Source organism: Desmodus rotundus, chromosome 7 (genome assembly GCF_022682495.2).
Source record: "Desmodus rotundus isolate HL8 chromosome 7, HLdesRot8A.1, whole genome shotgun sequence".
NCBI classification, from domain to species: Eukaryota; Metazoa; Chordata; class Mammalia; order Chiroptera; family Phyllostomidae; genus Desmodus; species Desmodus rotundus.
This window is the reverse complement of record NC_071393.1, coordinates 10740526-10767194: the sequence shown is the minus strand read 5'-3', so window position 1 is coordinate 10767194 and position 26669 is coordinate 10740526. Positions and strand designations below refer to the sequence as shown.

At 47.7% G+C, this 26669-nt stretch overlaps 1 pseudogene; it reads left to right on the top strand.

Annotated features, from left to right (window-relative positions):
* The first annotated feature begins 198 nt into the window (after positions 1-198).
* On the top strand, positions 199-25496 carry LOC112310485 (tubulin alpha-1C chain pseudogene; annotated as a pseudogene).
* The last annotated feature ends 1173 nt before the right edge of the window (positions 25497-26669 follow it).

Genomic DNA, 26669 nt, shown 5'->3' with positions numbered 1-26669 from the left:
TCTCTGAGTAATTAGTGAGACCAGAGCTAATTCTGTCCTTCTTCCTGCTCGTTTATAGTTTCTAGTTATTTTTTGCACCTTTAAAATGGATGAAAGCATATGTGCCAAGTGCTAAATGAACTATAACTAGACTTTGAAATCGTTGAGTTGAGCCTATTGTAATAGTCTGGGCGTGACAGTACATGCCTTATTGGGATAATGCCAGTGGAGAAATCTTGGTATCAGGACGCAGTTCGCAAAGTGTGCTCCAGGACCAGCGGGAGCAACATCACCTGGGAACTGGTTAGAAATGCAGATTCTCGGGCTCTACCTCAGACTCGCGGCAACAGAAACTTGGAGGTGAGGCCCAGCAATCTGCCTTTGAACAAGCACTGCCAGGGATCACGGCGCTCCTCAAGGTAAACAGATGCTTCACATCCCAGGTTTACCACTTAGGGGCTGAGTGATCTTGGATAAGTCACTGCATCTCTCTGACCGTGTTTCCTCTCTGGAAAATAATAACAACAACCCTACTTTACAATGTGACTGTGAAGATGAAGTGACTACATGTAAAGTGCACAGGACAGTGCTTGACACCTAGTGGGCACCCAGTAAACATTAGGAGTAGTTAGTGTTAGGAACTCAAGAGTGGCAGCTGTAATTAGGGTGAAAAACATGTGGGAGAAAAGAGAAGCGATGTTAGGGCGTGTTACACTTTCTCTGAGCAGCTACACAATAGCAGGCACTTTGACCTCAGATGCCCCTTGGCCCTCCTTATAAACTTATACTCCCTACCCACTACACAGATGTGGAGACCGAGGCTTGGTGAGGCTGATTGACAGCAAAGAAGTGGAAGAGCTGGGACCTGGCCACATTCGTGGGCCCCACGTATCTCACCCCACCCCCAGCCTCAAATAGATGCAGGCAGGCTGCCAGCTCCCAGTGCTGCCCAACACCCCCCTTCCCCAACCATCTGCCCTCAAGAGTCTGCCTATTCTCCTCTGGGCCCCCTGCCCCGTGCAGGAGGGCGCTTGGATTTCCTGCAGAGGTCACAGCAGGATTGTTTTCTTCATGCTCTAGAAGTCAGGCCTTTCAACTGATCTCTGTTGCATAGGGATTTCCTGGTTCTGTCCCCTGGCCCGTTTCTGTTGCCTTGGACCTTAGCCTAGCTCCAGCCAACACCAGCATAATTCAATTTTGAATCTCAGACCAGAACTAATAAATGCACTAATTCATTATTCACCAGATATCCCACCTGCTATGTGCCAGGCACTGGAAGCGCAGAGATGAGCAAAACAAACACAGATTCTACTGCCGAGAACTTGAATACTCACATGAAGGACATGCAGAACCAGACAAATCTATACAGTATGATCAGTGTAGGGATGGGAATATAACTTGGCTCTGAGAGCCCAGAAGAGGCTCCTGATCCAATCTGGAAGTGGGAGGGGATCTGGAAGGCTTCCTGGAGGAGGTGACTTCTGAGCTGATTGGGAGGAGTTAGCCTTTGTGTTTAATCAATTTCTCATTTTATAGAGAAATAGGTCCAGAGAGAATTATTTAGCTCATTCATTCATTTAAGCAAGCAAACATTTCCTGAGTATCTAAATTTCCCCAGTACCAGGTCCCAACCCTGAGGATACAGAAGTGAATAAGGGGACACTCTTGCTAGAGCAAAGGACACAGACCACCCAGGGGACCTCACCCACACATGGCCCATTGGTGTCTTCGGTTTGGGTATACATTTTATAATATTTTACTTTTTAAAGTCAGGGTTATTGCAAGATGCTTAACATAGAGTAAAATTTTCCCTTTTTAGATTATGGTCCTATGACAAATACATACACGGTCCTGGAACCACTATCATAATAGAGACGTAGCACATCATTTGTATCCTATGCTCATCCATGTTCTGCCTGTGGTTCCCCCCTAAGTCACTGTGGGAACTAATTCGTTGCAGGGCTTCTCCTCCTTGAACCTCGGTTTCTTCATCCATAAAACAGGGACCCTCAAGTCTCTCTCGCAAGGTTGATGCCTGATGCCTGACTCGCAGTAAGCAGTAAGCACTCAGTAACACCAGCTATTATTAGGTGGTCCCTGGATCACCCTCCTTCTTCCCTACTCTCTCTCTCTCTCTCTCTCTCTCTCTCTCTCTCTCTCTCTCTCTCTCTCTCACACACACACACATACACACACACACACACACACAAAGACATTTTTTGAAGCCTCTTGTTTCTCAGAGAGGTTTTATTTATAGGCCGCTCCTCATTGTGAATGTGAAAAGGAGAAAGCCGGGGCCCTCCGTAGACCTTTCATGTGTAAATCAGCCCGGGCTGGGAGCACCGGGGTCACCAGGAGGAGGATTTCACTCTTAATTACTCCTAGAGAAAGCCAGCGGGCGGGAGGGAGCGGGTTCAGACTCCACCCGGTGGGAGGGAGGCCTCGCTGGGAGCCCTGCGCCTGGCCTGGCCCGGGGCCCCTCGCTCCCCTGGCCCGGGCACGCTGGCTCTCCCGGGCCCGGTGCGGCTGGTGCTTCCTGGGCTTGGCCTTGATTTCTGCTGAACCTGGGCCAAGGCACAGGCGCAGGTGCCTCCTGGGAGCAGAGCCCCAAGTGGATGCCTTTGAGGGCAAGATGTTTGGACGCAGAAAGAGGGCAAACAGCTCGGTAGAGAGGGAGGTAGGGAGGGACTGGCCCGCGAAAGAGACACGGGAGGCTTTAACAGCCACAACAAAAACTTTTCTTAAAAAGGTCTTTTACTCATTCTTTCTTTTCTGGCGTAAAAATAACATGCTCTAGAAGAGTGTGGGAGTCGTCTCGTCAGACCTCGAACATTGTTTACCTAAGGAATTGAATCTGGGGGAGAGGGACAGTATTAACATTTTTGCGTAAATTCATTTGTGACTAATGGCAATGACTACGTATTGCCTTTTGTAATTAAAAAAAGAGAGACGTTTTAGCCCTGGTCAGGTAGTTCGGTTGATTAGAGCGTCATCCAGATACGCCAAGGTTGTGGGTTCGATCCCTAGTCAGGGCACAAACAAGATTCAACTAATGAATACATAAATAAGCCGAACAACAAATTGACAAATTGACGTCTCCCTCCCTCTCTTTCCCTCCCCCCTTCTCTCTAAAATAAATAAATTTAAAAATCAATAAGAAGAAAAGAAAGAGATGTTTTTATAATATCTGGGATGTTGTTTCCCGAGTAGAAAAGAAATTCATGTTCAGTGTGAAACCCTGGGAAAATAAAGTATAAAACCACCCTGATCCTACCCAAAGAAAGTCACTGAATGTTTAGGCATGTGCCGTTGGATGGTTTATTTCTTTGCAAAGGTTTTCACTTATATTTGTGTGTGTGTGTGTTCTGCACGCTTATACTGCATGAATCCTTCTGACACAACTATTGAGGTTTTCTTTCATTTGTCTCTTCATGTGTTTTACATACAGATATGTTTATGTGATTAGATAGCTATATTTTAATAAACTTGTTTGTTTATAAAAATTTAATTCATTGATTTTGAGAGAGAGAGATGGGTTTGTTGTCCCACTGATTTCTGCATTCATTGGTTGATTCTCCTCCGTGTCCTGACCCGTACGGAACCACAGCCTTGGCCTATAGGGATGACGCTCTAACCAACTGATCTACCTGGCCAGCGCTGGACAGCACAATCTTGAAACAAGCCCTTAGGCTCCCGCAACTCCACGTCTAAACTTCTATCTCACAAACACACTCACACGAATGGGAGAAGGTGAATGTCACAAACAAATACGTTTGCTGGAGCAGTGTTTACAAATGCAAAAGCTAGCAACAACCTAGTGTTCATCATCAACCTCGATGGTCAATTAGTAAAGGGTAAATTAAATAAATCATCATGTAACATCACAGTGGGAATGTTTTACAGCAATTATAAGAGAATATCGTACATGCAAAGATACCCCATAAGCACTGAATAACAAAGCAAGTTTCAGGATCCTTTATTTTATGTGAATCTCTCTCCCTCTCCCACTCCCCACCACCCCACATACATGGACGGGCCTGAAACTGGCAACATTTACTTTGGGGGAGGAGACTGCAGGGTAACGGTGGATGAAGAACTTTTACTTTTCATCTTATTCCTTTGTATACTGATGGAATTTTTCTTTTAATGTGAGCATATATTATATTTATAATTTTTTAAAAACTAGCTAATAATAATAGTTTAGCTGTTACATATGTGCATATATATAAATGTATATATATAAATAATTCTAGCATGTGTTCATTAAAGAAAATGCAATGTTCACAAATAAACACAAAACCCATTCAAGGAATAGAATGTTGATGAAAGACTCTATACCACTCCAAGACAACCACTGTTAACATTTTGCTTTCCTTCCTTCTAGTTTTATTTATAAACATATTTTTGACCTAAAAATATACTAACAAAAAATATACACAAGTGATATATTTGTAGGAAAGTTAGAAAATAAATACCACTCAAACTCTGTGACTCAGAAAGAACCACCGTTTACGCTTTAGCACATACACTTTGAACGCCTCTCTGCAGTGTTTTCTTTGGGGAGTGGTGTTGGCGTTTTTTTAACACCATTCTTTCCATATATGTAAATTTGTGTTCTCCTTTTATTCCTTCGCTTATTTTCATATGCCTCTCCATGTTATTACAAATGATTTGCAAATAAACAAGAGAAGCCCTCGCTCAAACAGTCCTCTCTTAATGACTGTTGAGTTGTTTCCAAGCTTTTGTGATTACAAACAACCAGATGAACTCTTTATCCTTAATATCTTTGCCTCTGTATCTAATAATATCCTTCTATCTCAGCAGTTGGCTGTTCTTGGGCTAAAGGGTACACCTCTTTCTCAGGATCTTAGAAAGCATTGTCAAGTCATTTCTCCAGGGTTACTACTCTCTAAATCCTCACCCACAGTCTACCAGAGGTCCTGTCCATTTCACTGTGTGGTGGGCACGAGGCATTCTGGAGGGGGAGAAAAGTTGGGAAGGGGAGGGCTCAGCATGGCAAGATTGGGTGGGAACACCTGGACATATAAATATATATCTCTGCCTGTCGGCTGCCAGCTCTCCACTTCCTCTTTTCTAACACGGGGAGTAACAACAACAATTACTGAGCTCTTACTTTGGGCTTTGCACTCACTCCCCAGACATTATCTCATTTACATCTCAGAAGAACCCCATTTCACAGAGAGGAAAGTTAGCTGGTAAGCAGTGCCCCTGAGAAATGAACCAGGTGATCTGATTCCCTTTGCACGAATGTATAGACTGGTCAAGCTCTCATTTTACAGAGAGAAAAACTAAGGCAGAAAAGAGATGTGAGTTACCCAGTCAGAGAAAGCACCTAGCCCAGACTGCTGGAATTTTCCCCATTCCCTGGCCCCAGGGTGCTAATACAGAGAGTTGGGACTGTGGGAGCTCCAAAAGTCTTCGACCTAGGAAACCATCCATGGGGCTTTGGGGTTCCAATAAGATTCAGAGTCTCTCAGAACCACAGCCCCAGCCATGAGTCTCCCCTCCAGGGCTGGGTGTTGCCTGTCCATCATTTAAAAAAAAAAAAAAAAAAAGGAAATAGCAGTTAAACAGCCACATGCCCAGACAAGGAGGAAATCGGGCAGCCCCAGTGCATGTTCAGCCATGGCCATCCCCTGGTGAGGCGTATGAAGTATTAAAGTGAACAGAAAAGCAGTGGGAGAAGAAGAGAAGAAGTATGCCCAAAGAAGGATAACATCCTGGAGGAAGGCTTCACAAGCAGGTGCTGGAGAAGGAGATGGTGCTGGGAAGAAGTGAACTGGGAATCAGCATCCCTGGAGGTGAAAGAGGACTGAATGCCCTAGCCTCAGTTTCTACCTCAAAGGACTGTAGGGTGCCTGGCATAGAAGTTCCAGCCATTGCACTTTATGGAGGAGGCCTCGGGCACAGAGAGAGAGATGTGCTGTCCAGGCCACAGAAAGGGCAAGCCTGGGACCCTGCCATTACCTCTGAGATCTCCTTCTGTTACCCCTGTCCTATCATCTCTTGGCTGAAGGCCAGAGCCCCAGGAGGTGAAAAATCTAGACCTGTCTTCCTTGCTCAGAGCTGGGACATATTCCCTGGTATGTGGACCCAGATGCTGTGAGGCCAAAGATGGGAGGCAACTAGGAGGATGGAAAATTTCAGGGGGACCAGGATACTAAGTATCCATCCACCCGTCCATCCATCCATGTATTCATCCAGCCAGCCAGCCAGCCGTCTAACCGTGTATGCATTCATCCATTCATATAGCCATCGATTTTTCCATTCATTTGTCAGTTTTTCTCTCTATCCCCCCATCTACCCACCCTTCTGCCCATCCGTGAGTATCCATCATCCACATTAACACTAACCACTAACCTCAGGGGCATGCTAAGGACTAAGTCTGGCACCAGACTCTTCAAGTTGGAATCCTGGTTCCAACACATACAAACTGTGTGACCTTAGGCAAATTACCTGGCCTCTCTGTGTGGTAGTTTCCTCCTCTATAACACATAACAATGTTATACCCACCTGATAGGGTTGTTGTGTTAAATGAGTTAATCCATTTAAAGTACTTAGAACTAGTTCATATCTATCGAGCACATCTGTTAATGTTAGCATCACTTACTGTTATTTAAAGAGGCACTAACCGGGGTCCTGAGGTTTGAATCAGGTGCTGGGAAATAGAAGCAAAAGTGAACAGCTTGGTCTGGAGCCCAAGTCCGGGGAAGGTGAGGTTCTTGTTTCTTGATTCACTGTTTCTGGGGTCCTGGTTGGGAGTCCAGAGGTGAGAGAAGGGGAAGAATGGACCCCTTAGCTGTGGTCTGGGGGGCTGGGTAGCAAATGCCATGGTGCCCTGCCCTGTTCCTCCTTTAGGACTGATGCACGCGTTTCCCCAGCTGTGGGACGTGTTGATAGCTGACCGCTCACAGGTGAGACTCTCTCTGTGGCTTTCCCACAGGTAAAGGGAACCATGGCACCCAGGTTATGCCCTCTTCTCAGGGCAGGTCATATCCTCAAACTGGTTGACACAGGTAAATATACTTAAGCCCCTCACGTCAACTCCGGACGACGCTGATGGACCAACTCAGCTTCACAGCTCCAGGTGCGGTTGTCTGAGGCCCCGGAGGCTGCATCACAGCTCCTCTTCCATCTCCCCATCCCCGCCTCCTTCCCTTCCTTTCCACAGGTGTTGACCCCGAGAGTACCTTCTAATGAAGGCCTGCATGCTACTCTCCACCTCGGCATCTGCTTCCTAGAGAACCTGACTTGTTTTTGGTTTGCTTTTATTTAAATAGAGCTGGCATGCAATATTATATTAGTTTCAGGTGTCCCACATAGCGATTCGACATTTATATACCTTACGACATGATTATTACGTAAGTCTACAAACCATCTGTCGTGGTACAAAGTTATTACAATATTGCCGGTTATGCTCTCGGTGCTGGATGTCTCGTGACTTACTTATTTTATAACTGTAAGTTTATGCCTCTTATTTCTTTTTACTTTTTAAAAAGATTTTATTTATTTTTTTGAGAGAAGGGAAGAGAGGGGAAAAGAGGGAGAGAGAAACATCTATCAGTTGCTTCTCTTAAGTGCCCCAATGGGGCTGAACTAGCAACCCAGACATGTGCCACAACCCCGGGTCAAACCGGTGACCCTTCGCTTTGTGGGACAACGCCCTACCAACGGAGCCACACCGGTCAGGATGCCTTTGCACTTTTTTCACCCATCCCCTCTCCCCCCTCCCTTCTGGCAACCATCAGTTTGTTTTCTGTATCTCCCAGTCTGTTTCTGTTTTGTTTTGTTTTTTAGATTCCACGTATTAAGTGAAATCAAACAGTATTTATGTTTCTCTGTCTGACCTATTTCTTTTACCATAGTACCCTCCAGGTCCATCCAGATTGTCTCAAACGGCAAGATTTCATTCTTTTTTATTGCTGAGTAATAGAACCTGACTCGCTGAATAAAAGATAAACCTCTTAAAGGCTGTTCACACGTGCCATATATGTATAATTCCTGACCCAAATCTCTGGGACTGGATACTATTTATTACTCCTGTTTGTGGGTGGAGAAATTGAGGCACAGAAAGGAGAGAGGATTTGTGGGAAGTCACACAGCTAGTATGTGGCAGAACCAGAAATCAAACCCAGCAGTCATTGGGCCAGAGTCTGTGCACTTGACCATTACACACACTGCCCAAGGAGGTTCAGACCAAGCCCAGGAACTCAGCCAGGAGGTGGCTGGGTGGAGGTGGGAGCAGGGGGATGCAGGTGGGCCCACACCTGTGCACACACGTACCTGTGTTTTCACTGAGTGTGAACGCATGGGTGCATGCCCATGTAAGTGTGTGCTCTGCTGGCATGAGCGTGACCAAGCAAGGCTTGTGGGGACATCTGTGCACCTGGAGACTGTGCTCAGGTTCCCACAGGACCCATCTCCTCGGTTTCTCCTCTTTCCCCTTCATACACAGGAGCTGTGAGTGCGTATGGGGTGGGGGAGAGGGCAGGATTTGGATTTGGAAGCTGAATTGCCATGTCCTTGTTCCCACTGTGCCTCCCCAAAGTAGGTAGGGTGTGAACTGTTGGAACATCAATATGTTTGTGGAGCAGAGTGGTGAGCTGGGCAGGGAAGTCAGAGAATGGTGTGTTTTGCATCCAAGGCAGCAATCCCAGCCTTTGGCTCTACCTGGCTCCCAGGGGGTTGCCCGGCCTCTTTTACCTGGGTGGGGGTCATGTATTCATGGGTAGGAGAAGACTGTGGAGTAAGACTTGGGTTCGAATCCCAGCTTAGCCTCTTAGCTGTGTGCCTTCAGCAACTTACTTCTCTGATCCTCTACTTTCACACCTATACAATGGGAGTCTAATAACTAACTCCTTCACAGGGTCTGTTGTAAGGCTAAACACCACTTGAAATAATGCTGAGCCTATAGGAAGTCCTCAATAAATGCCAGTTGTTATTATTATTATTATTATTATTATTATTATTATTATTATTATTATTCTGAACCCACACTAGACAAGTAAAGGGCAGAGAAAGTGCCTTTCCAGAGAAAAGTGCTTTTTGTCAAGTAGCGATGTTAGCCAACCTTGCGAAGCAGGTACTAGCGTGCCCATTTATACATGAGAAAACTGAGGCTCAGCAAGATAAAGTAACTTGCCCCACGCCACAGAGCAAGGGAGTCACAAAACCAGGTTCCCAATATTGATCTCAGCCTCCTTCCGGTGCTCTCCCTGCCAGCCCACAGCGGCCTCCTCGTTTGGCCTAGAAACTTCTGGGTTGTGACAGCTTGTCCTGTAAACTCTGTTCAGCGCACCTAGCTGGCTGCCTACCTGTGTCCTCCTGTTGCCTACTCATGGGAGACGATGTAGGGATTTGCAGGTGGTCAGGCTTTATTTTTGTAAAGACGCTCTTCTTTGTGCAGAAAGAAACACAAGTGAGAAAGAAACGCAAGTGAGACAGTTGAAGACAGGCGAGCAGGGAGCTCTTAGAGGGAAATGGGAGGTTCAAAAGGCAATTAATGCTTCTCTCTGCGACTGTAAACAGATAGTTACCGGCTCTGTGCCACCGGCCTGCAGACAAAAGGCAGACAGAAACAGCGCACCACAAGGAAGCTGGGATAGACTACGCCCAGGGTGGAAATTAAATGTTTGCCTGAACGCAGAAAAGGAAAACCATGGTTAAAGCCAAGCCATGACTCTACGTCTGTGACTCCATGACAGTATAAGTTTAGTGAGTTAAAGGCCCATAATTTGTACGTAGGTGTTGTGAATCTTACAGTCTTACTGGACATTCTCTCTTGACCTAAGTTTGTAAAGCAAAAGTACTAATTAGACGTGAGTCTTCAATGTACACTGTCATTTTAATCCAAGATATGTATGTGCATATGCGTGTGTGTGTTGTGTGTGTATAGAGAGAGAGAATAGCATTGGCATATTTAGTCAGAACTCTGGGTTGTAAACAACAGAAAACTCAAACAGATACAAATAAAAAATTAACAGTTAATAATAATTATTACTTAGTTGCTCACAACTGCATCCAAGCATTCAAAGATTTCAGCCCGTGTCCTGTCATATCTTGGTTCTGCTGCTTCTGTGGCTTCATTGTCAGGCAGACACATTCCCTGCCAGACTGACGAGATAGACCTCGGAAGCTCCAATCTTGCTTTCTTCTTGGAGTGGAAAAGAGACAGTCTCTAGCCAGCTAAAATCTCAGGCTTCCCTCTGATTGGCTCTCATGCCCATATTTCAACCAATCCTGTGGCCAGGCTGCATCACAGGAGCCGAGTTCTATCCAACGTAGAGTACTGTTATTGGTAGAGGGAGAGTTCCCCATGGAAACTGGGTGCTGTTTCCAGAAGAAGACACATGTTCACCATCTGGTGGTCCCTGCTTCTATTAACCAAGCTTAAGGAGAGTCTGTCATCAGGAATAACAACAACAACAATAATCATAAACACTGATAATAGCTAACTCTTGTTGAGCACTCACTATGGGCCAAGCATGAGTGCATATAAATGCTTTATATGCATTATCTTATTTATCCCCTGTATTTATTCCTTATCATCGTCTAACTTCACCAATGGGCAAACTGGTCCTCAGAGCATGAAAGGAACTGGCCCAAGCTTGCACAGAGAGTAAGAAGTGAAACCACAAATCCTGTGCTCTTGGCTTCTCTGGGAACTACATACAGAGCTGCTCTCAGAGTTTCCAGTTTGGTGCCAAAGAGAAAGGTCTGAGCCTGCTAAAGGACTGCTTTGCAAAGGCTACCCAGTGCTTTGCTCTCAGAGGGCTTGTCCTGGGGCGGTGTCATGGACCCAGTGCTGGGGACGCGGAGGCTTGACAAGGGGAGGCCAATCCAAGGGTCTTTGTGGGTTTGAGAGACCGGATTCCATGGTTCCTCAGCCTTCCTACCCATCAGGATGTTGGCAAAGGAGTGTGCCAGGGGGGCCGTGCTGGGTTTGAACCCCTGTTCTGCCTCTAGCCAACTATATGTGCCTTCTACTTTGATCCTTGTGTAAATATGCACATTTACAAAATGAGCATAACGTCTTCCTCGATGGGTTGTGAGCGTGGCACTGAATGCAGAATAACGCCTGCCTGTCACCGAGCTGGTGCTCCAAGGAGTTAGTGTTCTCCACATTATCCCCATTCTCCTCACCCCAGAAATTCAGTAAGGGCCACAGCAAGGAGAGAAAGGAAAGCACCTTAGGCCTCTCCTGGCCATCCTGGGCTCTCTTCCCCTCTGCCTCCTCTGTCCAGCATCGCTCCTGGGTTCAAATCCCAGCTCAGTTGTCCTCTTCCTAGCATTGTGACCCTGGGTAAGTCCCTGTCACCCTCCTCAGCTGAAGAGCACAACTCCCTCACGAGGTCCCGTGAGAGCCCTCTCCATCAATGTGCCTGGCCCACGGGTTGTTTGTTCTCTCGGTCTGAAAGGGTGAAGGGACAGAGCTGGGTGGGTTAGGCTGCTTCTGGGGAGGTCCTGAAATGTCTGGTCATCAGAGGGGCCTGCCTTCTGATGAGGGGCTCAACTTCACCTCCCCTCTCCTGAATTACTCGTGACAAACAAAATGGCTGGTGCAGACTGGGGCACTCCCTCCTCGTGGCTGGGGAAGGGAGACAAGTTTCTAATTACAGGTCAGCCACCTGGCTCCCTGGGGCCCCTGGGCGCTGCACACAGGGGGTATTTATGGGAAAAGACAGGAGAGGAGGGGCTCAGTCCCGGCCCCTTTTCAGAAGGAACTCAACTCCTTTGGAAATTGTAGCTTGGGCCTGCCAAGGCCTGGGGAGGGACTGGGGAAAGAAACTTAGAACAGACGGGAAGGGGAAATGTTGCCGAGGGGTCAGAGGAGAGAGGTGTCCCAAGAAATGTCAGGCCAGGGTGGGGAGCGTGCTTCCTGAGCTCCCAGGGAGAGTGTGGCCAAACTGGGCTCCACAAGGAGTGTGTCCTGATTCCAAAACCACAGCCTCGCGGGCTCCCTTGCCATTGCCTCGCCTGTGACGTGGGGAGAAACACAGGAGCACCGTACAGCGGGATCAGGGAGTCACCCCAATGCATTCTGTAAAGTGCCTCGAGGACTGCCTGGCACAAAACTCAAAAAATACATGTTGGCAATAGCATGGTTGTTATTTTTCACACTAGGCTGCTTCCACGGGGAGGTCGGTATAGGATGAGGGCGACAAAATGAGAAGCGTCAGGGAGATTGTGGGAAAGGAGAAAAATGACTCGTGAGGGAGTCTGGTCTAGCAGTTAACAGTGGAGACCCATATATTTAGCCATAATAGTCATTTTTAAAAAGTATGGACCCCAGGACTAGGCTGCCTGGATCCAATCCCAACTCTGCCTCTTTCTAGCTGTGTGATCTTGGGCAAGTTGCTGTACCTCTCTGAGCCTCCAGATTCACCATCCGTAATAAATGGTAGCCCCTTGCCATTAGTCAAGAGTGGTGAACCTTAAGGTCTTAGCCCTCATGGAGCTTATAGCACAGCAGAGAGGTTATGCTGATAACCACATCGTGCCTACCACATCTCGGGGCTTGCAGTCTTCCAGGAAAGCTATCCTAATCTAGAACTTTCATTGTGCACCTGCTGTGTGCAGGTCCTAGGTACTCCATAGACATTCTCTCCTCTAAACCTCATAGCGTTCACCCACATTTTATAGATTAAGACACTGAAGATCAAGGTCAGGAGTAAAGAAGGGAATGGAAGCGAAGGGATCGGTCAACAGCATGAACGACTCTCCAAACTTGACTGTTGAGCTGAAAAAGCCAGACACGAGTAAGGACACATTGTATGATCTCATTTATGTGAAAGTGTCGAAAAATGCAAACTAACCTATAGTGACAGAAAGCAGATCAGTGGTTGCCTGGGAACCAGGAGGGAGGGCAGGCACTGACTGCAAAGGGGCACGGGGGAACTTTCTGGGAAGATGGAAATGTTGCATATCTGACAGCGATGCGAGTTACATGGGTGTCCTCATTTGTCGGTGCTCATTGAACTGAACGCTTGAAATGGGTGCATTTTGTCGCATGTAAATTATATCTCACTGACGCTGCCTTTAAAGAGGGGGAGAGGGGAACTGTGTGCCAGACTTCAGAGCCCTGCAAATCTTATGTTGTTTGAGTGTCTGGTTTCAAGCTCATTAGCGGGCAGAAACTGTATCAGATTCGTTTTTAGGTCCTCCCCTCAATTCCCAGCCCCAGGGCCTAGCAAAATATTTTCAAACCCAGTATTTCAGGTCAGCAAATGCACCTGGGCACCTTCCTTGTGCTGAGGCCACAGAGCAATCAGTCTGGCGGGGAAGACAGAAGGAAACGGGCAAATAGGCATGCTAACACAGTGTGTTAACGTTCTGACGGGGTTAAATGTGGCATCAGGCGTGCACCTGCTGGGACACAGTAATGAACCCTGCAAAGAGCCTGGAATTTGAGGCCGTGATGGTCCCGGTGTTCAAGTCCCCACTCTGCCACCTGCAAGCTGTATGATCTTGGGTGACCACCTGACCATACCAAACTTCAGTTTCTGCCTCTGGAAAGTGGAATCATAGTAGCTCCAACCCAGAGGGCGGTAGTGTGGAAGAAAGAAAACAGGAGGTCACATGCTTAGCACAGAGTTCATTGGTGCCTAGTAAGTGTTTGAGAATTGTTAGCTGTTGCTGTCACGATTGAAGAGCAGGGAGCTGGGGGGCACACACGGAGGGAGAGGGGACTCCCTACCCACCCTGGGGGTGGGAGAGGGGTCAGGGATCCTTTCCCAGAGGGGTGACACTTGGAGGAGGAGTTGGCTGCTTTTTAATGGCTTTGGGTGCAGGAGATAGTGGGAACAGCTTGGGGCAAATGATCAGTAAATATTTGCTCAATAAATAAAAAAAAAAATAAACAAAGACTGTGCAAGGCCTGCCTGTAACCAGGCGTCCTAGAGAAGGCCCACCAGGGTGGACTGAGGGGGTCCTCAGAAGGCCGAATCTGGGTGGCTGGCGCCAAAGGCAGATTCCACACCTTTCTGGAATACAGGGCCCTCCTGGCCTGGTCCTACGGGAGAGGGAACTGTGAGGCAGGTTAGCGAGGAGGGGGTTCTCCCGGACCTTCTCCCGCTAATAAGAATGGGCCAAGTCCCTGTGAGCGCCTCCTGCACCCCCGTTGTCCCAGCCACAAAGGACCGGGTTCAATGGAAGGCGGGAGCGGCAGAGGGGCCTCCTCTTTGTGCGGCTGTCTCAGGCCTGTTTGCGCCGCCGTCTCTGCGCCCCCATTGATCAGGCATGTGGAAAGATTCCGCCTCCCGGGCTCCCTTTGTGGCCGCGTTGCCAGGCTGCGCCCTGCGTGACTACACCGCGCAGGGCGCTCCCGCCTGCGGTGGGTACCGGGCCGCCAGACAGGGCGGGATCCCAGGAGGGTAGAGAGGGTAGGATTGCCAGGTTTAGCAAATAAAAATACAGGACGCCCGATTACATTTGAATTGCTGATAAATGACGAACAAAAGCAAAAAATATTTTTAGTGTGAGTATGTCCCAAATATTGCATAGGACATACTTATAATAAAAAAGTATTTGCGTTTCTTTTTTTAATCTGAAATTCAAATTTAACTAAGAGTCCTGTAGTTTGTCTAGCATCCTATGAGCAAGAAAGGCAAATAAAGTTCTTTCCCCAGCCCTTAATCTGCTGGGTCTCCCAGCTTCAATCGCTGAAGGTTTTTGTGTTTGTTTTCGTTTTTGGCTGTTGCTTTTTGGCCATATCTGCATCCCCCTTGAACTACTATATAGATACTATTTTCCTTGAAATGAATTTATTTTTTAAACTTAAACTATTAACTGATTTACCGATGCATACATTACACACCTCCATTTGAACAAATATTAAGTGCACCTCTGGGTGCGTTTTTACCTATGCGACACCCACATGACTGCGCCCAGGTCAAGATAGAATAGTCCCATCACCCCAGAAGGTTCCCTTGGATGGCGCCCCTGCCAGGCCTCTGCCCCCCTGGCAGCCACTATTCTGACTTCTGCCATAGATTGGTTTCAGTTGGTCTTGAACTTCACATAAATGGAATCGTATATATGTGGTACGTACTCTTCTTGAGTCTGGCCTCTTCTGCTCAGTGTTAGGTCTGTGAGATTCACCCATGTCGTGGTTTGGGCCAGTTGTTTGTTCGCTCTCACTGCCAGCCGTGGAGGATCCCGTGGTACAGCTGCACCACAGTCAAGCATCCTTTCTCGGGCTGGTGGGTGTCTCAGCTGTCCCCAGGTTGTGGCTGCTGTGAGCAAAGCTGCTAGGGTCGGACTTGTACTCGTCACCGTGTGGACTTCGGTATATTTAACCTCAGCAATGCTATTTGTAGATTTGTGGACTTGAAATGCTAGTTTTGTTTTCCCCTGCACATTAAATATATAACTGTTGCACAGATGTATGTGAGCCTCTTCACAGTCAACCAAGCTCACCTTCTGCACAGTCAATGCCAAAGCGCAGAACAGCTCAAGGTGGAATCTGGGTGAGTGAGTTAGCCCCTTTGAGCCCTGCTCCCTTCATCTGTAAAGTGGGAATGATGATGCTAATGACCTGGGGTGGTCGAAAGGCAAACTGGGTTAAGGACGTGTGAAAGGATCCAACACAGAGCTGGCCTGAAGTGGGTGCTGCCCATGAGAGCTTCTGGCAGACGCTGGACCGGAAGTAGCAACTGATGAGCAGGGCATTTTAGATGGTTGCTCCCATTCCATCCTCATGTCCGACCTCTGAGATAGGTCCTGTTATTACCAACCCATTTTTCAGATGAGGAAAGTGAGGCCTGGGAGGCAAAGCCACTTGCTTGTGATGGCATAGTTAGTAAGCGGCAAAGCTACCATCCAGTGTGGTTTCCAGAACTGGGGGCCAGGAGGGGCCCAGGAAGGATGAGGCTCATGGCGGGACAAGGGAGCAGGCTCTAAGGAGGAGCTGGGTACCTTCTCCTTCCTGCCTCTGTGTCCCCCAGTAGCACCCAACCCAAAGGCAAGCAGCTGGCTTCTCTTTGGACAGTAGAAGGAGCTGGGCTGAACATTTCTAGGAGAGGTCAAGCCTGCCAGCCACGGGTCAGGTGGGAGGACAGGCAGGGCGAGTCTGACAGGGTAGGTGGGGCGGGGTGGGGGACAGGAAGCAGGAGGCAGAACTGCAGCCACAGCCGCTGGGCAGAGCCCGCATCGCTACCTGCCATCTGAAGGGCACGGGAACTGCTGATCTCAGGCGATTAGCATAACAATCCCCGATCCAGCATCCTCGGGGCCCAACGCTGGGTCTGCACAATCCCATTTCCAGCCAGCCCTTTCTTTAGCTGGCTAATTATAAGGGAGGGGGGCAGGAACAAGGGAGGGGGACACAATCTTCTTAAAGAGCCCCTGCACCCAGACTCCAGGCTGGAACTGGGAGCAGGAAAGGGCCCTAGCAATACCTTCAGCTCTGACAAAGTGTGAATGCCATCACCTCAGGCCATGGGGAAAATGACTATCCTCACCAGAGATTTCACCATGCTTCCTATTTCTGTCCTCCTTGTCCCCGTTCATACACCGTGGGATATGTCTTGTTCATACCTGTATCCCAGTGCTCGGCACAGAGTAGGTGTTCAAATAACTAACTGAAGCACAGAGCCTGCGGCTCCAGAAATCAGACTGTATCTATAGATATAATAAGGCCGAGGCCAGGTGCTGATGGAGGGCACTGAGACAGCCACATCTTTGCAGGTCCCTAAGGGTCTTCCTTCTGCCTTTTCCCACCCTCAGGGTTCTGAACCCCTCCTTGCCCCTTCAGCCTCCTAGCACCCCAAGTCAAAAGGGGCACATGGGTTAGTATGGGCAGAGCATAGCCAGAGCGTTGGGTTTGAATCCTAACTGCTGCTTCTCACCTGTGTGATGATCTTGGGCAAGTCTCTTAACTAATCGGAGGCTCAGTTTTCTCATCTGTAAAACGGGGACAATCAAAACCTGCTTCAAACGTTAATGTATTTATAAGCATTTGCCAAAACAAGAGTGCCTGTTACGTGGCTGGGGCTCGGGAAATGAGAGTCCTGTCTCCGCCTTCTTTAGAAACTTCTGCGTTTCTATCAACACACCCCTTGTTTATCAGGTGCCCATTATATGGCAGTCCCTGCTCGGTGCTCAGAGTCTCTCTTCAACCTTTGTAACACCCCTGTGAGGTGGGTTCAGGACTTTTTGAAGAAGAGTACAGTGAAGTCAAAGAGACAAAGTAACTTGCCCGAGGTCATTCAGCTAGAATGTTTCTAAGGGAGGCATGAGCCCAGTTGACCCTAAAAACAATGGCTCCAAGTGCCAGGAAGTGACAGGCGTTATTGTGACCACTACCCTTCCCGTCCCCCCTCTCTAACCATAAGCCCCCCAAGCGGCCAGCCTCAGGTCTTTTGATCATCTCCTGTGTGTTAAGCATTATGCGGAGCGCTGGGGATATTGCTGAGCCCAAGATCATCTGTTAATTCTGTTCTCCTGCAGTTGGAATCTGATGAGAATCAAGTAAGTTCTGTGATCGATATGGGCCTTGAAGACAATGAAGTCGGGTCACAGACTGGAGTCATGCGGGTGTGAGAAGTTTTCTCTTGAGGAACTGATCCTTGAGAAGATGGGATGGGGCCGGAGAGCAAGTGCAAAGACCCTGGGGCAGGATCCAGCTTGGTCTGTCTGAGGATCAAAGGCTGTGGGTGCAGTTGGAGCACTGGAGGAGAGGAAGGGCCCTAGCCAGGCGGGAGGGCTTTATGGCACCTGGTAAGAAATGTGGACTTCCTTCTTCCTTCCTTGCTTCCTTCCTTTCTCTTTCCCTCTCTCCCTCCCTCCCTCCCTCCATTCCTACTATTTTTCAGGCACTGGGCCAGGGACTGAGGGCCTAAGAGTTTCACACTGTTTCTCCCTCTCTTCCCACGTCCCCTCCTCTCCCCTCCCCCTCCTTTCTGAACAGCTGCCCCACCCCCACCGGTTGTCTCTTCCCCCTCCACCGCACCCAGCCCCTCCCCCTGGCAATAAGAACCAACCCCGAGCCCAGCTCTCCACAGTATTGTCCCTTTAAGGAATCCCTAAATCCGGACACCCCTCTCCTCCCCCACCTGAGAACCAATTAGGGTTCCCGAATTCAAGTAGAGGCTTTTGTGTGTCACGTGTTTGGGGAACAAAGCCCTCTCCGGCAGGAATAAAAGCTTCTATTCAGGAGCCAGTTTGTTCTCATTCTAATCGTTTCCACTCCAGCCTCGCCTCCTTCCCGGGTTCCCAGGGCCGCCCAGCTCAGCCTCACCTTTCCATCTTAGCACCCCACATTAGAGCCCTGCCCAAAGGCAGGTGGCCACAGACCCAGGACTCTGGCCCACCTTTTCTTCCTGGAAGATCATATGACTCGGCTGGCTCTGAACTGGGCCCCCGTGCCCAGTGCTTCCCGGGCATCAACCTGCAGGACTGTTAGTATCCTCAATGCAGCCGCAGAAACTGAGGCTTGGAGGGGTTAGGGAACTTACCCGAGGTCACACAGTTAGAAAGAGGGGGAGTCTAGACCCCTGAGCATTAGTCTTCAGTATTCTCAGCTGGTCTGAGAGTAGGACAGAGTGAGTAGTTCTGTTCACAAAGCCCAAGGGGCCAGGCACCTGCTGGGTATTAGACTCCTCACAATACCATGTCACGAAGCAACAATTAAGGTCAAAGTCACAGACAAGTCTGTGGCAGAATAGGAGTTGGAACTCAGGACGCTGAGGATGGAGAGACATGGGGAAAACATGGGCCTTTCAAAAATGGAGCCATTAAGAAGAATTTATTGACATGGAATGGTCATGGATAATATTGCCAAGGGAAAAACGGCCATGCGCTGGGCGTAACATAATCCCACTTGTGTAACACACACACGTGTTGTACATTTCTACATGTACAGAAAATATTCGAAGAAAAAATATGTAATAAATTGTAGTATATGTGTTTATTTCCTTTGGGGAGTGGGAAGAGATCACGCGGTACCACTCTGTGCTGTTTGAAAAAAAAATTTTCTTATCACAGTCATGTATTTCTTTTATAATAATTAATTGTGTTTGATTGTTTAACTTACCATTTTATTTTATTTTTTAATCCTCACCCGAAGATATATTTATTGATTTTAGAGAGTGAGGAAAGGAGAGAGAGAGAAACATCTATCGGTTGCTTCCCTGAAGTGCCCAGACCCGGGATCAAACACGCAACCTAAGTATTGTTCCTGACCAGGAACGCGCCCACGGTCTTTTGGTGTACAGGGTGACACTCGACTGAGTCACCTGGCCGGGGCTGAACTATTTTAAAGTGTACCACTTAGTCACATTTAGTGACTTCACAATGTGGTGCAACCATCACTCCCATAGGGTTCCAAAGCGTTCTCATCACCCCAAAGACAGACCCCACGCTGATGAAGCAGTCATTCCCATTTCTCCCTCCCTTGACCCCTAGCAGTCAATAACCTGCCTTCTGTCTCTGTGGGCTTCATATAAATGCAATAATAAGACACGTGCCCTTGTGTCCGGCTTCTTTCGCTTAGCATGTTTTTGACGTCCATCCATGTTGAACGTATGTGTAAGTGCTCCCTTCTTTTTGAAGGCTGAATTATAGTCCATTGTATGGGAACACCACATGTTGTTTGTCCATCCATCCATTGGTGGACATTTGGGTTGTTCCCATCTTTTGGCAATTGTGAATGGTGCTGCTATGATCATTCACGTACAAGTTTTTCTTTAAAGATTTTATTTATTTATTTATTTAGAAAGAGGGCAAGGGAGGTAGAAAGAGAAGGAGAGAAATATCAATGTGTGGTTGCTTCTCGCACACCCCCAACTGGGGACCTGGCCTGCAACCCAGGCATGTGCCCTGACTAGGAATCGAACCAGTGACCCTTTGGTTCACAGCCCGCGCTCAATCCACTGAGCTACACCAGCCAGGGCTACAAGTTTTTATTTGAATACATGGATTCAATTTTTTCTTGTATATACCTAGAAGCTGGGTCGTATGGTAATTCTATGTTTAATTTTTTAAGGAAACAGCGAAGTGTTTCTCAGAGCACCAGAGCATTTACATACCCACCAGCAATGTGCAGAAAGTCCTAATTTTTCTACATTCTTGCCAACACTTATAATTTTCTTAATTTTTTTCTGTTATAGCCATTCCAGTGGGTGTGAAGTGATATCTCACTGTGGCTTTGATTTGCATTTCCCATATGGCTAATGACGTTGAGCATCTTTTCAGGTACTTATTGACCATTTGTAGACCTTCTTTGTAGAAATATCTATTCAAGAATTTTGCCCATTATTAATTGGGTTGTTTGTTTTCATTATTGAGTTGTAAGAGTTCTTATGTATTCTGGATACTAGATCTTTATCAGATATATAATTTGCAAGTATTTCCTCCTATTCTGTAGGTTTTTTTCACTTGATAGTGAAAACCATTTGATGTATAAAAGTTTTAAATTTTGATGACGTCCAATTAATCTTTTTTTCTTTTGTTGTTCGTGCTCTGGTGACGTAACTAAGAATCCATTGCCAAATCCAAGGTCATGAAGATTTAACCCATGTTTTCTACTAAGAGTTTTATAGTTTTAAGTTTTTGATCCCTTTCGAGTTAATTTTTGAGTATGGTGTGCGGCAGGGGCCTACCTTCACTCTCGTGTATGCAGATGTTCTGTAATAGTTGTTTTTGTCCTTGTCCTTACCGTCTTAACCTACGAGCTCCACATTTCTGTGATCATACCTTCGTAAGAGGAAACAATCTTTGAGCCCATATCGCTAATATATGTAGATTTACTTATTCATGATATCCACGAGTATACAGTTAAACTGTTATGATATCTTCGTTATAAAACACACACACAAGAAATTTTTAGAGGATGAAATAGAAAAAATACATCTAGAAGGCCTGGTCTTTTCTTGGTGGATCAGCTTGAGTGTACCCAGGGCTCTCAACCCCCTGGGGCCTGCTGGTCCTGATGGCACAGCAAGGCCAGCAGACCTTCTAAAGGGTCAGCCAGCCAGTTGGCTGCTGTGTGGCATGGGAGTGAACTCTCCAGCCTGGGTCTGACTTTCCTCCTCTGGGTCACAAAGTCTGGTGTCAGAAGGACGTGTTTGAACCCTGGTTCTGTCTAATTCCTAGTGGTGTCACCTCAGGCGAGGGGCTTTGCCTTTCTGAGCCTCAGATCATAGTCCTTCCTCCTTAGGCTGATGGCAGCAGGGCTCGGTGAGGTGATAGGAGTGAGTGCAGCGCCTGGTACCTGGTAACCTCTCAGGAAACAATAACAGTGATCACGATTACTGTACTGAAGAGCCAGGTCTCGACAGTCCTTCTGATCCACTCTGTTAGCTAAAGGATTCGAGGCAAGAACCCCTCACTGGAGGAATGGAAGAAAGGGACAGGAGAGGGAAGCAGGGAGAATGAGCTGGCCCTGCTCTCTTAGGGGCAGTAGATGGCCTGATAGGTGCAACATATCTGGAGTACAAGGGAGGCCTGGGTTGAAGCCTTTAAAAAAAAAAAAGATTTTATTTATTTATTTTTAGAGAGAGGGGAAGGGAGGGAGAAAGAGCGAGAGAGAAACATCGATATGCGAGAGATACATCGATTGGTTGCCTCTGGCACGCCCCCAACTGGGGACCTGGCCTGCAACCTAGGCATGTGCCCTGACTGGGAATTGAACCGACAACCTTTCAGTTTGCAGGCCGGCACTCAGTCCACTGAACCACACCAGCCAGGGCTGAGGCCTTTCTCTTACACTAATCAGTCACATGACCTTGGCCAAGTGGTAACACTTTTGGGAATCTCAGAATCCTCATCTGTAAAATGGAGATGATCATTATACACGCACCATAGAGTTACCTAATGCACAAATGAAATAGCACAGAAGTGCTTCCCCTGCAATAAGAACTCAATAGACAACAGTGATGATGATGATGATTTGAGGCCTACTGTGCCTACCACATTATTTACCTATTTGTTCATTCCATCAAGATTTATAAAGTGCCTACTATGTACCAGCCATACAACAGCAAACAAGAAGAAAACAGCCCTTACTTTCAAGAACCTTATGACCTAGAGATACACGGACATTAACCAAGCAATACACACACACACACGCACACTAATACACAGGGCGGCAAGCACTACAGGTAAAAAAGAAGCGAGGAAAAGGCAAAAGGAATAAAGGATCAGAGAACTGATCAGGGATGGTCTCGTGGGGAAGTGATATTTGTGCTGGAATCTGAGTGATAGGGAAATGACCAGACACAGAAGGAACAGCAGGATGGACCAGCCTGGGAAGCAGGGTCAGCTGGGGAAGGGTGGCCAGGCTAAGAGGAGGGTGCTCTAGGATAAGCCAAGGGGGCTGCAGGCCAGGCTGAGGGCAGGGTACTCCAGATTGACAAAAGTGTGCTCCAGGCAGAGGGAAGGGTGCTCCAGGCTCAGGGTGGTAGTTCCAGGCTAGAGGAAACCTGTTCAAAGGGCCGCAGTTGAGAAAGAGAGTGGTGATTTCCAGGCTCTGAAAGGTCAGTTGACCAGAGGGAAGGAGGGATTGAGGGTGTGGAGAGGTGAGGCTGGAGAGGCAGCGACCAGGTCATGCAGGGCTTTACCAGCCACAGTAAGTTTGGCTTGTTCTGCCTGTGCAGGGCAGTCAGTCCTTGCAGGGTTTCTATCGGGGCAGAGGGCAACGACAGCTGCCAGAAGTTCAGGTGTGCCATGCACTCGTCTTGCTGAAGAGGCGGTGCCTGGACTTGTATAGTGGATGAGAATACGGAAACAAGTGTTTGGATGCCTTCTGGTTTAGACTTTACCTGTGTTCAAATCCTACCTTCCTAGTTCTTTGCTGTGTGGCCTTAAGATGATACATGTCCTCTCTGTCTGAGTTTCCTCTTCTGTGAAGTGAAGATAATAAATGTAACCTATCTCAGTTTGGAGGAAAAGACTAAATGAGTCAATTAATGCAAATCGCTGAGCAAAGCACCTGGCATATTGTAAACATGCAATAAATGATAATTATAGCTCCTACTCCTACTGTTATTGTTCTATTATGTCAGGTAGAGCGAGGTGGACCTGGGGACAGTGAATATATTTGACTCAAGTCCCAGGCAAAGTACTTAGTGCTATGCATAGAACATAATAGACATTTAGCAAATATTTGTTGAATGAATGAATGCAACTTTCTCTTTCCATTTTTGATGAATGGGTTCCATTCTGCATCAGTCAACCGAAGATGGTTGGGCCTTAATGTAGACCCAGCACCATGCAGGACAGCAGAGGTAGGGTAATATTTGGGCAGATGGGAAATACACAATTCAGCTGACACAGGTGCCCATTGGCTCTCCTTTGGGGAGTGCCCACTCCTTTATTCCTGCCTTCCGATCCAGCTGAAATGCCAGCCTTCCCTTTCCTCTCCAACCTGCAGTACTCTCCCTCTCATGAGCCTCCAAAGGCCTCTTAAGGTCCACGTACTTGGCTTGATATAATGTGTCCCTTTACTGGAGGGTAAACTCCTGAAGAACTGGCAGCAAGTCGTGTTCAGGTTTAGACACCGCTGAAGCACCCGCCCCAGTGGAAGAGGCATGTTGGACTCAGTCGATGGAAAGTGAAGATGTGAAGATGGAGTCACCGAGCACCAGCTGTGTGACCTTGGGCAAGACACCTGTCTCTCTGGATCTCTTAAGTTTCTCCCTCTGTAAAGCAAGAAGGGGACCCGTGAGGCTCTCCACGGCAGCCGTTCTCAACCTTTTTGAAATCAGGACGCTCCTGAGGGAAAGACATTCCCACGTGACACACGCTTCCTTGGGCATTCCGGTAAGATAGCCTGGAGCTCTGCATGACCCCAGCTCTCCCCTCCGGGTCAGGAGAGCACGTCTGAAGGCCAGGGAGCAAGTGACGTTGTTTATAGACATAGCCTTGAATCCACTCTTCTTCATTTGTTTATTTCTTTTTCTTCTTCATTCATTTATTTATTTTTAAAGCAAGTAAAGCATTTCAAGCTTCAGCAGAGGTAGTGGTTAAGAATATCAGGCTGGAAGCCAAGGAAACCTGCGTTGAAATACCCTCTTTGACTCCTTCCCGCCACCCCCCTCCCGGCCTCTAACTCCTTGGTAGTCTGTCAGTGGGAGGCCCTTGTCTCAGCTCTCCCTGGCCTCCTCCAGGCGTGCAGAGCCCTACAAGTCTCAGTTACAAGTGAGTGCATCCACGTTGGCTAGGCTGGTGTCCAGAATGCCTGCTGGGAGCTCTCCTGCCTGGAACACGGCATCCAGCCCGATGGCCAGAGGCCAAGTGACAAGACTTTTTGGGAGGGGGGAGATGACTCCTTCAACACCTTCTTCAGTGAGACAGGCGCTGGCAACCATGTGCCTAGGGCAGTGTTTGTACACCTGGAACCTGGGGTCATTGATGAAGTTCACATGGATACCTACCTCCAGCTCTTCCACCCTGAGCAGCTCATCACAGGCCAGAAAGCTGCTGCCGATAACTATGCCCATGGGCACTACAGCACTGGCAAGACCATTGACCTTGTCTTGGACCAAGTTTGGAAACTGGCCATCAGTGTACAGGTCTGCAGGGCTTCTTGGTTTTCCACAGCTTTGGTGGGGGAACTGGCTCTGGGTTCACCCTCCGGCTGACGAAATGTCTCTGTCGGTTATGGCAAGAAGTCCAAGCTGGAATTCTCTCTTACCCAGCCCCCCAGGTTTCCACAGCTATAGCTGAGCCCTACAACTCCATCCTCACCACCCACAGCATCCTGGAGCTCTGTGATTGTGCCTTCGTGATTGACAATGAGACCACCCTTGACATCTGTCATAGAAACGTCTATATTGAGCATCCAACCTACACTGATCTTAACCGCCTTATTAGCCAGCTATGTCCTCCCATCCACACTCCTCTCAGGTTTGACAGAGCCCTAAATGTTGATCTGATCAAATCCAGACCAACCTGGTGCCTTATCCCTGCATCTACTTTCCTCTGGCCACATACACCCCTGTCACCTCTGCTGAGAAAGCCTACCACGGACAGCTTACTGTAGCAGAGATCACCAATGTGTACTTCAAGCCACCCAACCAGATGGGGATGTGTGACCCTCACCATGGTCAATGCATGGCTTGCTGCGTGTTATAGCATGATGACACAGTTCCCAAAGATGTCAATGCTGCCATCGCCACCATCAAGCCCAAGCATACCATCCAGTGTGTGGACTGGCGCCCCACTGGCTTCAAGTTGGCATTAATGACCAGCCTCCCATGGTGGCGCCTGCTAGAGACCTGGCCAAAGTACAGTGAGCTGTGCGCACACTGAGTAACACCACGGCGACTGCCGAGGCCTGGGCCTGCCTGGACCACAAGTTTGACCTGATGTTTGCCAAGCGTGCCTTTGTCTGCTGGCGTACACCAATGAGGGATGGAGGAAGGAGAGTTTTCGGAGGCCCACGAGGACATGGCTGCCCTTGGGAGGGATCACGAGGAAGTTGGAGTGGAGGGTGCTCAGGGAGAGGATGAGGGTGAAGAGTATTAACCTGTCTGCCACAATGTTACATTCCGATGTCTTGGGACTGTCTTCTTGCTGTTGTTCTGTGAAGTCCATTGTGTCCCAAGCTTATCAATAGAAACGATGTTTTTGTTTTAAGTGTCAAAAAAGAAATCTCCTCTTTGCCACTTCTGAGTGGAGTGACTCTGGCCAAGTTATTGAGCTTCAGTTTCCAGGTCTACAAAATGGGAGGACCGTGACGGAACGAACCTCAGAGGGCTGTGGAGAGGGTTGAATGGGACCATGCAGGGAAGTTCTCAGCACCATCCTGAGGACGTGGCAAAGGTTCGGCAAAGTTGTCAATATCTGCTTTTACTATTATTAGTGACCCGTCACTGTAACACACTAGAGAATTAGGATAGAATGCTGGAAACAGAACACGAAGCTCTTAATTAGCTTCCACCACAGTTGATCTTTCATGGTTTTCTGGCCTAGTCTTGGGGGTCTGGCGTGTGGACAGATTTCCCTGCTAAGATGGTCAAGAGATTTATGAGTGTAGCTTCTTTTCTTTGCCTGGTTACTCTATCCCTACTCTCTCATCTTAGCCCTCTTTTAAATTCTTTCTGTTTTGCCTTTTTAGTCAATTATTGTGGTTTTTATTAAGGTGAAATTTACATAAAGTAAAATGCACATGTTTTAAGTGTACAGCTGGATGAGTTTTTATATATAAGACCTCAGAGTAAGTACGATGCGGACCTGCATTTTCTACTGTAGGGGCCACACACCACATGTGGCCACCACACACTCGAAACGTGGCCCGCCCCACCTAAGAAGTCCTGTAAGCACAAAATATACATTGGATATCAAGAAATGTAAAAAAAAAGAATGTAAAATAGATCATTAATAATTTTATAATGATTACATGTTGAAATCTAATATTTTGAATATATGACTAACAGAAATGTCACTGTTTCCTTTTCCTTTTTTTTAGTGTGGCTACTAGAAAATTTTAAATGACACACGAGATTCCCAGCAGCGGATGGGATCTTACTCCCATTGGGCAGCACTGACACAAGAACATTTTTATCCTCCGGAAAAGTCTCTCTTGCTTCTAAGTCAATATCTGCTCCCTTTTCCTCTAAGATAAACACTATTCTGACCTCTCTCCCCATAGATCCCAGAACTTCTTACAGATGGAATCACACAGTATGTGTTGTTTGGTATCTGGCTTCTTTGGCTCACAGGCCAGC